The following is a 9,990-nucleotide window of genomic DNA, read 5'->3' as shown; positions in this document are numbered from 1 at the left end:
TTAGTTGGTTCGAGATAATAAGTACATTGTGAGTTGGTTTAAGCTTGTGTTTTTTAAAAACAAGATTGTAATCGTTCAGAAGTAGCCAGAGATATATTGATGTTTAGACAGGACATTTTTTGCAATGGAAGAGGCCTATGTCCAGCAGTGGACGGAAATGGGCTGATGGATGGATGGATAGATGCTTTGTTTTTATTATCATTTCATAGGTATCAATGTGAACTACTGTGCTGGATGAGGGAAGCACGGGACCGAGCAACTTGGCGCGCTCCAGGGGAGGCCTATGTCCAGCAGTAGACTGATGATGATGATGAGTGTATACTACTGAGTTTAATATTATTTCGTTTTCTTTTCCGTTCATTCATTCCAAGTATAGTTATATCTCTAAAATTACTCAAAAGTTCTTCTATGAACGTTTTTGAAAAAATTGTAATAGATTCAAACAGACAACGCTTACACAAATATAGACATTCCTTATTTAAAATACATTTTCTTTTCTGTACAATTATTTTAATTACAAAAGCAAAGTATATAAGGCCGTCAATGTAAAACGGTCATTGACATTCTATATTTAAAGGCAGTAAATATTTGAAATATGTAGACAATAATTGACCGGCGTGATAAAATGTGACAAGTGTAGGCAACATGGCGGCCGCGCACGCGCCGTCACGTTCCCATGATTTTCGCCTGCATTGCTTTAAAATATGTTTTCACAGATAATAAATTATTATTTATGTATATTAAGACTGTTTATTATTACATTATTTAAGTATGAAAATGTAAATTTCTGAGTCACTAATACAATAGTTAAATTTTCTTTGATCAAAATTATTTATTTATTTATGTATAGTATATACTTGGTGGTAGGGCTTTGTGCGTGCCCGTCTGGGTAGGTACCACCCACTCATCAGTTATTCTACCGCCAAATAACAGTAGTCAGTATTGTTGTGTTCCGGTTTGAAGGGTGAGTGAGCCAGTGTAACTACAGGCACAAGGGACATAACATCTTAGTTCCCAAGGTTAGTGGCGCAGTGACGATGTAAGGAATAGTTAATATTTCTCACAGCGTCATTGTCTATGGGTGATGGTGACCACTTACCATCAGGTGGCCCATATGCTCGTCCGCCAACCTATACCATAAAAAAAAAAAATATATATATATATGTTTCATATGATGACATTAAATTGGAAAGCAGATAAGTTTCCATTGAAAACCTCAACTGTGAAAAAAGCATATGTATCTATAAAATACTAGTAGTTGCCTGAGGCTTAGGTCACGTTTTAGGTTATTGGTTGCAATGCGTCACGCGAAAAAGTATCCTATGTACTTTGTTGGAGTTCAAGTTTGCTTCATACCAAATTTCATCAAATTCGGTTCAGCGGTTTGGTCGTAAAAGAGCGACAGATACAGAGTTACTTTGACATTTATAACATTAATATAGATTTAAATTAAGTCAATGTTACCATACACATACAACTACTGAGTCTCTTGCCGGTTCTTCCCAGTATAGATATTCAGAACCGATGGAACCTTCAAAAGTGCACAACAACAACAACAGCAGCAGCAGCCTGTAAATTCCCACAGCTGGGCTAAAGGCCTCCTCTCCCTTTGAGGAGAACGTTTGGAACATATTCCACCACGCTGTTCCAATGCGGATTGATGGAATACACATGTGGCAGAATTTTTATGAAATTTGTCACACGCAGGTTTCCTTACGATGTTTTTCTTCACTGCTGAGCACGAGATGAATTATAAAGACAAATTAAGCACATGAATCAGCGGTGCTTTCCTGGGTTTGAACCCGCAATCATCGGTCAAGATGCACACGTTTTAACCACTGGGCCATCTCGACTCGCGTACCATACACCATACGCATACAATGCAACAAAATAAAGAGTTCTAACGCCCTGAAAGTACTGCTCCCATCAGTGTATTCATATCGTTCAGAAATATAATATACATTTTTTATAGAAATATTTTACTAACAGACGACCTGTTATATTTTTATTACTTATATACACTTGTAATAAACAAAAAAAAAGATCAAATTAACATTAAAATACAATAAAATAACTATTTTAATGTCTCAATTAGCCGTTAATAGTAACCATGTACATGCGTCTGTATCACAGATATTATCTCTTACATTAGTCGCCCTGTATTTCTACATTCCAAATAACAATTATTTTCATGGTAACACTATTAAGTTTAAGTGTACCGCACTGGCAATATGTAGGGTTGCCATCCGGCTTTTTAAATGTAACGAGCAGGTACGCAGGGTTGTCACTCAGCTCCTGTGGGAAATAGATTAGGGTTGTCGCACAGGGAGGGGTGGGTATGACGCAAGAAGCTTGAAGGATGTGAGATGTTTTGAAGAGGAAGAGAGCTAGCAGGTTTGTGTAAAAGACGATATGGCTGGAAATAATGTTACTTGTGAGATGACGTCAGACGGAGTATGAAAGAAGACAAGCTGCACTGATCCCAAATAAAATTGGGATGAGGGCAGGAGAGACTATTAACTTCAAACATTTGAAGTCAAAACTCGTGTAATTCGTGTAGGGGTTGTTTGCTAAAGATTCATAGCCCGTCTTCATTCAATTAATGAAGACAGTCTATGAACCTTTTTTTAACAAGAATAAAATTGACTTATAATATTACATAGCAATAATATATAACAGCATAAAGCAATTATATAGTTGACAGCAACCGCGATTGTTTTGCTGGCATATATTATACAGTTTCGTGGCGCATCTCTGTTACTCGACGTCAGATGTTTAGCAAAATTAAATATAATTATAAACAATACTATAAAAAAATCATCCCTCTGTATATATATGAAAAAGTTATATTCGAACGCACATAAAATTACGATTTATATTTTACAACATACAAAAATTGTTGAAGGCGTTTAAAAAGTACACAATTTTTTTTTCATTATTTGCCATATCACTGCATTGCAAATATATCAAATACGGTTTGCAAAACAACAACAAAACAAGTCAACAAAAACTTTCAACCTGATAATAAGATTAATTTATAATTACAATTCATCTCATGCTTTCATTTACCGTTGAGTCGAGATGGCCCAGTGGTACGAACGCGCGCATCTTAACCGATGATTGCGGGTTCAAACCCAGGCAAGCACCGCTGATTTATGTGCTTAATTTGTCTTTATAATTCATCTCGTGCTCAGCGGTGAAGGAAAACATCGCGAGGAAACCTACATGTGACAAATTTCATAGAAATTCTGCCACATGTGTATTCCACCAACCCGCATTGGAACAGCGTGGTGGAATATGTTCCAAACCTTCTCCTCGAAGGGAGAGGAGGCCTTTAGCCCAACAGTAGGAATTTACAGGCTGTTGTTGTTGTTGTTTCATTTACCGTTGAGGGTGAATGAAAGCATAGCGAGGAAGCTTTCATGTGTCTAATTTCAAAGAAATTCTGCCACACGTGTAATCCGCATTGGAGCAGCGTGGTTGAATCAACTCCAATCCTCAAAGCTAGAGCAGGACTTAGACCGGCGCGAGACATTTATTACCATACAATTAGGAAATTAAATAACAATGGTAACACTGAACGATTCGACGCATGCGCTGTTACGTAAATGCCCCGGTCACCTAGTTGTAAACGTCGTGATGGGAATAACATTAGTGAGTCAGGCGAAAGTGAGTTTATTGGATTCTAAATCCATATTGTCCTTATAAACCATTTATATAGCTTCTGCTTTATGACTAACTAGAAGTCGACTGCGGTATCGATCGTATTTTAGAGTATTGGTAGTCATTTGTTAGACAAGTCTAGCGAGATGGCCCAGTGGTTAGAACGCGTGCATCTTAACCGATGATTGCGGGTTCAAACCCAGGCAAGCACCGCTGATTCATGTGCTTAATTTGTCTTTATAATTCATCTCGTGCTCAGCGGTGAAGGAAAACATCCTGAGGAAACCTGCATGTGACAAATTTCATAGAAATTCTGCCACGTGTGTATTCCACCAACACGCATTGGAACAGCGTGGTGGAATATGTTCCAAACGTTCTCCTCAAACGGAGAGGAGGCCTTTAGCCCAGCAGTGGGAATTTACAGGCTGTTGTTGTTGTTGTTGTTAGACAAGAAAAGTAGCCTAGGTAATTTCTTGGAGTTCAAGTTTGCTTCACTTCAAATTTCATCAAAATCGGTTCAGTGATTTATTTGCGAAAGAGGAATAGGCAAACAGAGTTACTGTTGCATTCATAATATTAGTAACAACATTTGATATTCATTTCTATATAGCTCGTTCTACATCAATAACAATTACATAATTATTTACGAGTTTTTAATGATAATGAATAAAATACAAGTGTAATATGTTTCTTTTTTACAAGCAACACAGTAGAATGATAATTATATATAGTATTACATACATAATTCTATTTAAATAAAGTGACTTTGTTTTTTTTTGTAAATAGTGAAAAAGAATAACTACTGAGTCTTTTGCCGGTTCTTTCCAGTATAATCTACATTCAGAACCGGTGGAACCTTCAATAGTGCTCAACAAAAACAACAGCCTGTAAATTCCCACAGCTGGGCTAAAGGCCTCTTCTCCCTTTGAGGAGAAGGTTTGGAACATATTCCACCACGCTGTTCCAATGCGGGTTGGTAGAATGCACACGTGGCAGAATTTTTATGAAATTTGTCACATGCAGGTTTCCTCACGATGTTTTCCTTCACCGCTGAGAACGAAATGAATTATAAAGACAAATTAAGCACATGAAACAGCGGTGCTTGCCTGGGTATGAAACCGTAATCATCGGTTAAGAAGCACGCGTTCTAAACACTGGGCCATCTCGACTCTCAAAAAAGTGCTCATAAAAGCCTATTCGAATAAGGTATATTTTGATTTTAATTTTACACAGCCTGAATTACCCGAAACGTACATCTTAACCGACAAACAAAGACAAGCACCGAATTTACAATTGCTGAATTCAACTCTAATGAAATGTCGTGAGGTAACCTGCCGTGTTTAATTTCAATGAAATTCTGCCACACGTGTAACTGTATCGCACTGAAGCCACGTGGTGGAATACGCTCTGAAACCTAATCCTCAATGAAAGTCTTAGCCCAGGCGTGGGATAATTAAAGGCTACTTTACTACGACCTGAATGAAAAATATATGTTGTTAGGCGCAGTTGCTTGTAAGCTATTATGTCTCGTTCGAGTATCAAACCCCAACATATATAAATATTTGACAACATCACATACATTACTCTGATCCCAACATAAGCAGCTAAAGGCAAAACGCAAGTAGCGTTATGGAAAATCAGAAGTAACGACGGCACCACAAACAACCAGACCCAAGCCAACATAGAAAACTAAATGAACTTTTTTCTACGTTGGCTCAGCCGGGAATCGAACTCGGGACCTCGGATTGGCGTACCCATGAAAACTGATGTACATACTACTCGACTACGCGGGTCGTCAATATTATACATAAGTTCTGCACTCTCATTAAACACGTATTTATATGAAAAAATCTGTGATATATTTTTTAATGAAAGTAGACAGCCTCAAAGCCAACCGGTATCTGCTGTTTCCTATCTAAAAGCGAACTAACAGACAAACAAAGACACATTACCTTATATAACGAAATGTTTGATTAACATAAATAACTTACCTTAAATAATTACATCGAACAACCTTTTAAAGTTTAAGAATAAAAAAAACCAGACACTTTCTGCTGTACATTCTATTTTATTTACGACATATATAAAATATATATAAAATGTATCAAGCATTATCTGTATGTAAAGAAATATTATCAAATGAGTTTTTTTTACGACAAATGTGAAATTTCGTCAAAATTGGTTTAATTTTATAAATGTGAAAGTAACTGTCTGTTTGTCTATCTGTCGCTCTTTAACGACCAAACAGCTGAACTTAATTTAATGAAATTTGGTATGAAGCAAACTTGATCTCCAAGAAAGAACACATGACAACCAACACCCTAAAATACTTAGAGTGACGTCACTTTAGGGTGACGAGCGTTTGGTGCCAGTACTTGGCATAAATCGAAAAGAAGAAGCGTTATATTAGTATAAATATTTACTTCAAAACACATCAAATCACATCAAATCAAATCAAATAAAACTTTATTCAAGTAGGCTTTTTGAATCTAACTATTTTAAGTGAAGCTACCACCGGTTTGGAAAGTAGATTCCACCGCGAAGAACCGGCAAGAAACTCAGTAGTTACTCTTTTTCAACCAATTACATATACGATGGAAATACCTAGCCAGAAAGACTTGCACACAAGTTTAGTACCAACTGAAAATATTTTGTAGTCTACAACAGGCGAAGACGCGGGCAAGAGCTCGTGCTTCACAGACATATATTAACCTTTTCGAGTTACAAACTTGTTGCTCTCTGCTACAATATTGGAAATAATTATTATTTATTGTATGGAAACAGTTCAAAGCTATTTTATATCATATACAATTTCTATAATGCGGTTTCGCTCGCTTTAATATTATTGTGTATGTCTGTCTAAGAACTGATGGCCTTTGGGATAAGAAGACAAACGTAGTGTAGGGTGCCCTTTGGAGTTATGGTGTACGGAATGTGATTGGTAGGAAGTGGATAAAAAGGGCCGAAGATCGTGTTCAGTAGCACCTTGGCGAAGGCCTGTGTTCAGCAGTGAACTGATACAGGCAGATTATGACGATGATGATTATGTATACTTAGTGTTAGAGCCTTATGCAAGTCCGCAAGTATAAATAATTTGTAATAGGGTATTTCGGTTCGAAGGCTGAGTTAGACAGTGGACAAAGGCTTGTGATATATGGGAGATGTAAGGAATGATGAAAATTTCTAAAGGTGCCTATGGTAATGGACGGTGGTGTCCACTTACCATCAGGTGACTTATTGGCGCTTTCACCTCTCTTTATCATTAAAAAATTGCCGTTTTGCTCATTCGAAGAATATTAAGATTTTTGGTATCATATCAAATCAAAATTTAACGCGATACAAAAATGTTTAAAATATAACGCGACCAAAACTTATTGGGACATTAACACTAAACAGACGTATATACAATTATTTTATATGTACATAACTAAACCCTGTTTACCTACATCACTGACGAGGGTATCTTGTTTAATTAAATAACGTATTAATTATTTAATTACAATCGCGAATGGTATGTCAAGAATTTTTTACCGTTTGTGGTGTCAAAAACATTATACAATACGTATATTTCCGAGACCTTGTTTGCAACGCCATTTTGAATTTTCTATGACGTCATACCTCTTGGCTCGTGGATATGACAGCATGGGATATTTCTATTAAAAATTGCCACAGAATAATACAAACTGTTTCATTTAACTTTACATCATCATCATTACCTAGTATAAAACAAAGTCAAACTAATAAAAAAAAAAATTAAACCACAATGTATTTTAATTTTTTTATCAATATCGCAATGGTATCCTGACCACTTGGGCTATTGTTATCATTCTTAATCCAAACACAAATGATAAGCTTAAAAGTCGAGGTATATAGGAACATTAATAACACCTTAAATAAATCGGGTCACTGCTGATATTATTTAAAAACGAATAAGTATATAAGAGCTGAGGTGGCCCAGTGGTTACAACGCGTGCATCTTAACCGATGATTGCAGGTTCAAACCAGGCAAGCACCACTATGTATACATGTGCTTAATTTGTGTTTATAATTCATCTCGTGCTCGGCGGTGAAGGAAAACATCGCGAGGAAACCTGCATGTGTCTAATTTCATCGAAATTTTGCCACATGTGCATTCCACCAACCCGCATTGGAACAGCCTGGTGGAATATGTCCCAGACTCTGTCCTTATTGGAAGAGGAGGCCTTATCTCAGCAGTGGGAAATTTACAGGCTGTTACTTTAAGTAAACCTAAGCAGAGAGAAAGAGAGGGAAATATATCATTGAACGCTTCTTTCTTTTGTCACGATTTCCGGAGTTCACTCTGCTGTCAGATACGTAAAAACCTTCATTGTGATTATCCGAAAGATTATATCCTTATTTAATATAAACGTATAAGACAATGATGTACTGATAATGCCATTGGAAAGTAACTCGGTGTCTGATCAACCTAGAATAAGGTCGCTTACAACGAATTCTGCTGATGAAATAATTCGTCGCATTGCGAGGGATGTGGGCGCGGTTTTAAGAACAAAATGCATTACAAAGTGGAATTTACAATGTATAATATTATTGTAGCGACAATTATGATTAATATTTAAATTAAAACAGTATAAATTGTACTTTATTCTGTAATTTGCAACAATTTTAAATAATTTTACGATATCGTATTAATTATTATACATGTAATACTACTTATCTAACCCTACTTTACTCTTCCCATTTCACAAAATTAAAATTATTTTATTATACGATTAAGTATAAGCAAATAAGTAACAATCGTAGTAAATCTTAATATCTTATGCGAAAGGAATACCATTAATTTGATCGAGTTAAAATGGATTCGATAAACATCGATATTTTTTATCTGTTCTTCTGTTTAAAAGTGGAGTATTTATAATTAAAAAATTTGCTTGTGATGTGTCAATATAAGGCTGGCTGATACTTCTAACACTAAGAAACTCTATAGGAAAACTGTATACGAGTCTTTAGCACGTTTTTCTACGTGACGAGTTTCCTAACATTCCTCATAGTCTATAGGCAAAGATCTACGATCTAACAATTCTCATAGGCAAAGATCTACACTAAGTTTATGTACCAAAACCTATTGACACTTCTTACACTTGCTTTAGTCTATGGACATAAGCAAGAACTACTTGGGCAGTTGTCAATTCTTACACTCGTAATATTCTATGGGCAAGTTGCAGAGCATTTAACTCGTTTGAACTTTTACTTGAAAAAATAAACATACTTGTATTTTATGAATTCACATTATAAGCTCGTAAATCATTTGTAATTGTAGAATAAATAAGCAATATCAATTAAGTACCTTTTCATACTATAAATTATTTAGATGGTAATTATTTAATAGTAAACATACCTATATTAATTAGAGAAAAATCAGTAACCACTGTGTTCCTTGATAGTTCTTATGGTTAGAATCTACATTCCGAATCGGCGGTGGTAACACGTAACGATTCAGAGTAATTATATGTATATTTGAACAAGACATATTTTATTTTTCAAGCTGTGCCCGCGAATTCTTTGTAATAAAGAGTTCTTAATCTGCAAAAACTATCAGCTGCCTGTGGAAATCCCATCAAAATCGGTTCAGCAATCATCAACAATTATTAAAAAAAAATGGTATATGTACCGTATGTATGTACATACATACATATACATTCAGACATATTCAAACATACACAGACACTCCGATTTTATTACACGTATAGACTCAATATCAATCTCGAGTACAGTACCAATCTTTGTGAAATTTGGCACACGGATAGACAAGGTTACCTGCCTGGAATTGATAACCGCCGAATGAGTAACTCGAATTCCGTGCCAAGGAAAGTAAGTCGTTAATATTGTATTTTAGACCTTCTGGAACATTCGTACTTTGTAGTGATTTATTTGTAAATTATTCCAAGTTATGTTTTGACTATTCACTGACGGGATAACTGTTTGGCCTTAAGCATTGACTTCACAAATTGAGAATGAGATGGATCGCCTCCGGGCTGTTTCAAATAACAAAAATATGTTTGTTATTATAGGTATATGTAACACTAGCTGTGCCCGCGACCTTGTATTGAATTAAACAAAAAAAAATGTAGTCCAAGTTACTCCTTATTATATCAGTTATCTGCCAGTGAAAGTCCCGTCAAAATCGGTTCAGCCGTTCCATTTGACGGAACAAACAGACAGACAGACAGACAAAAGTTTAAAAAAAATAAATTATTTTGGTATATGTATCGTGTATACATACATAAGCATTGACTATTACCTAAAACCATTCTAAATTGTAGCCTATTTGTCATTGTGATGTATATA

At 35.7% G+C, this 9,990-nt stretch overlaps 1 protein-coding gene across 2 annotated transcripts in view; it reads right to left on the bottom strand.

Moving 5' to 3' along the window:
- LOC124541249 (WD repeat-containing protein 7) overlaps positions 1-9,990 on the bottom strand; it is a 172,208-nt gene that overhangs the window by 77,807 nt on the left and 84,411 nt on the right. The gene's annotated exons all lie outside the window — the stretch shown is intronic.

This window comes from Vanessa cardui, chromosome 27 (genome assembly GCF_905220365.1).
Source record: "Vanessa cardui chromosome 27, ilVanCard2.1, whole genome shotgun sequence".
NCBI lineage: Eukaryota > Metazoa > Arthropoda > Insecta > Lepidoptera > Nymphalidae > Vanessa > Vanessa cardui.
This window is presented reverse-complemented; position numbering and strand designations above follow the sequence as displayed.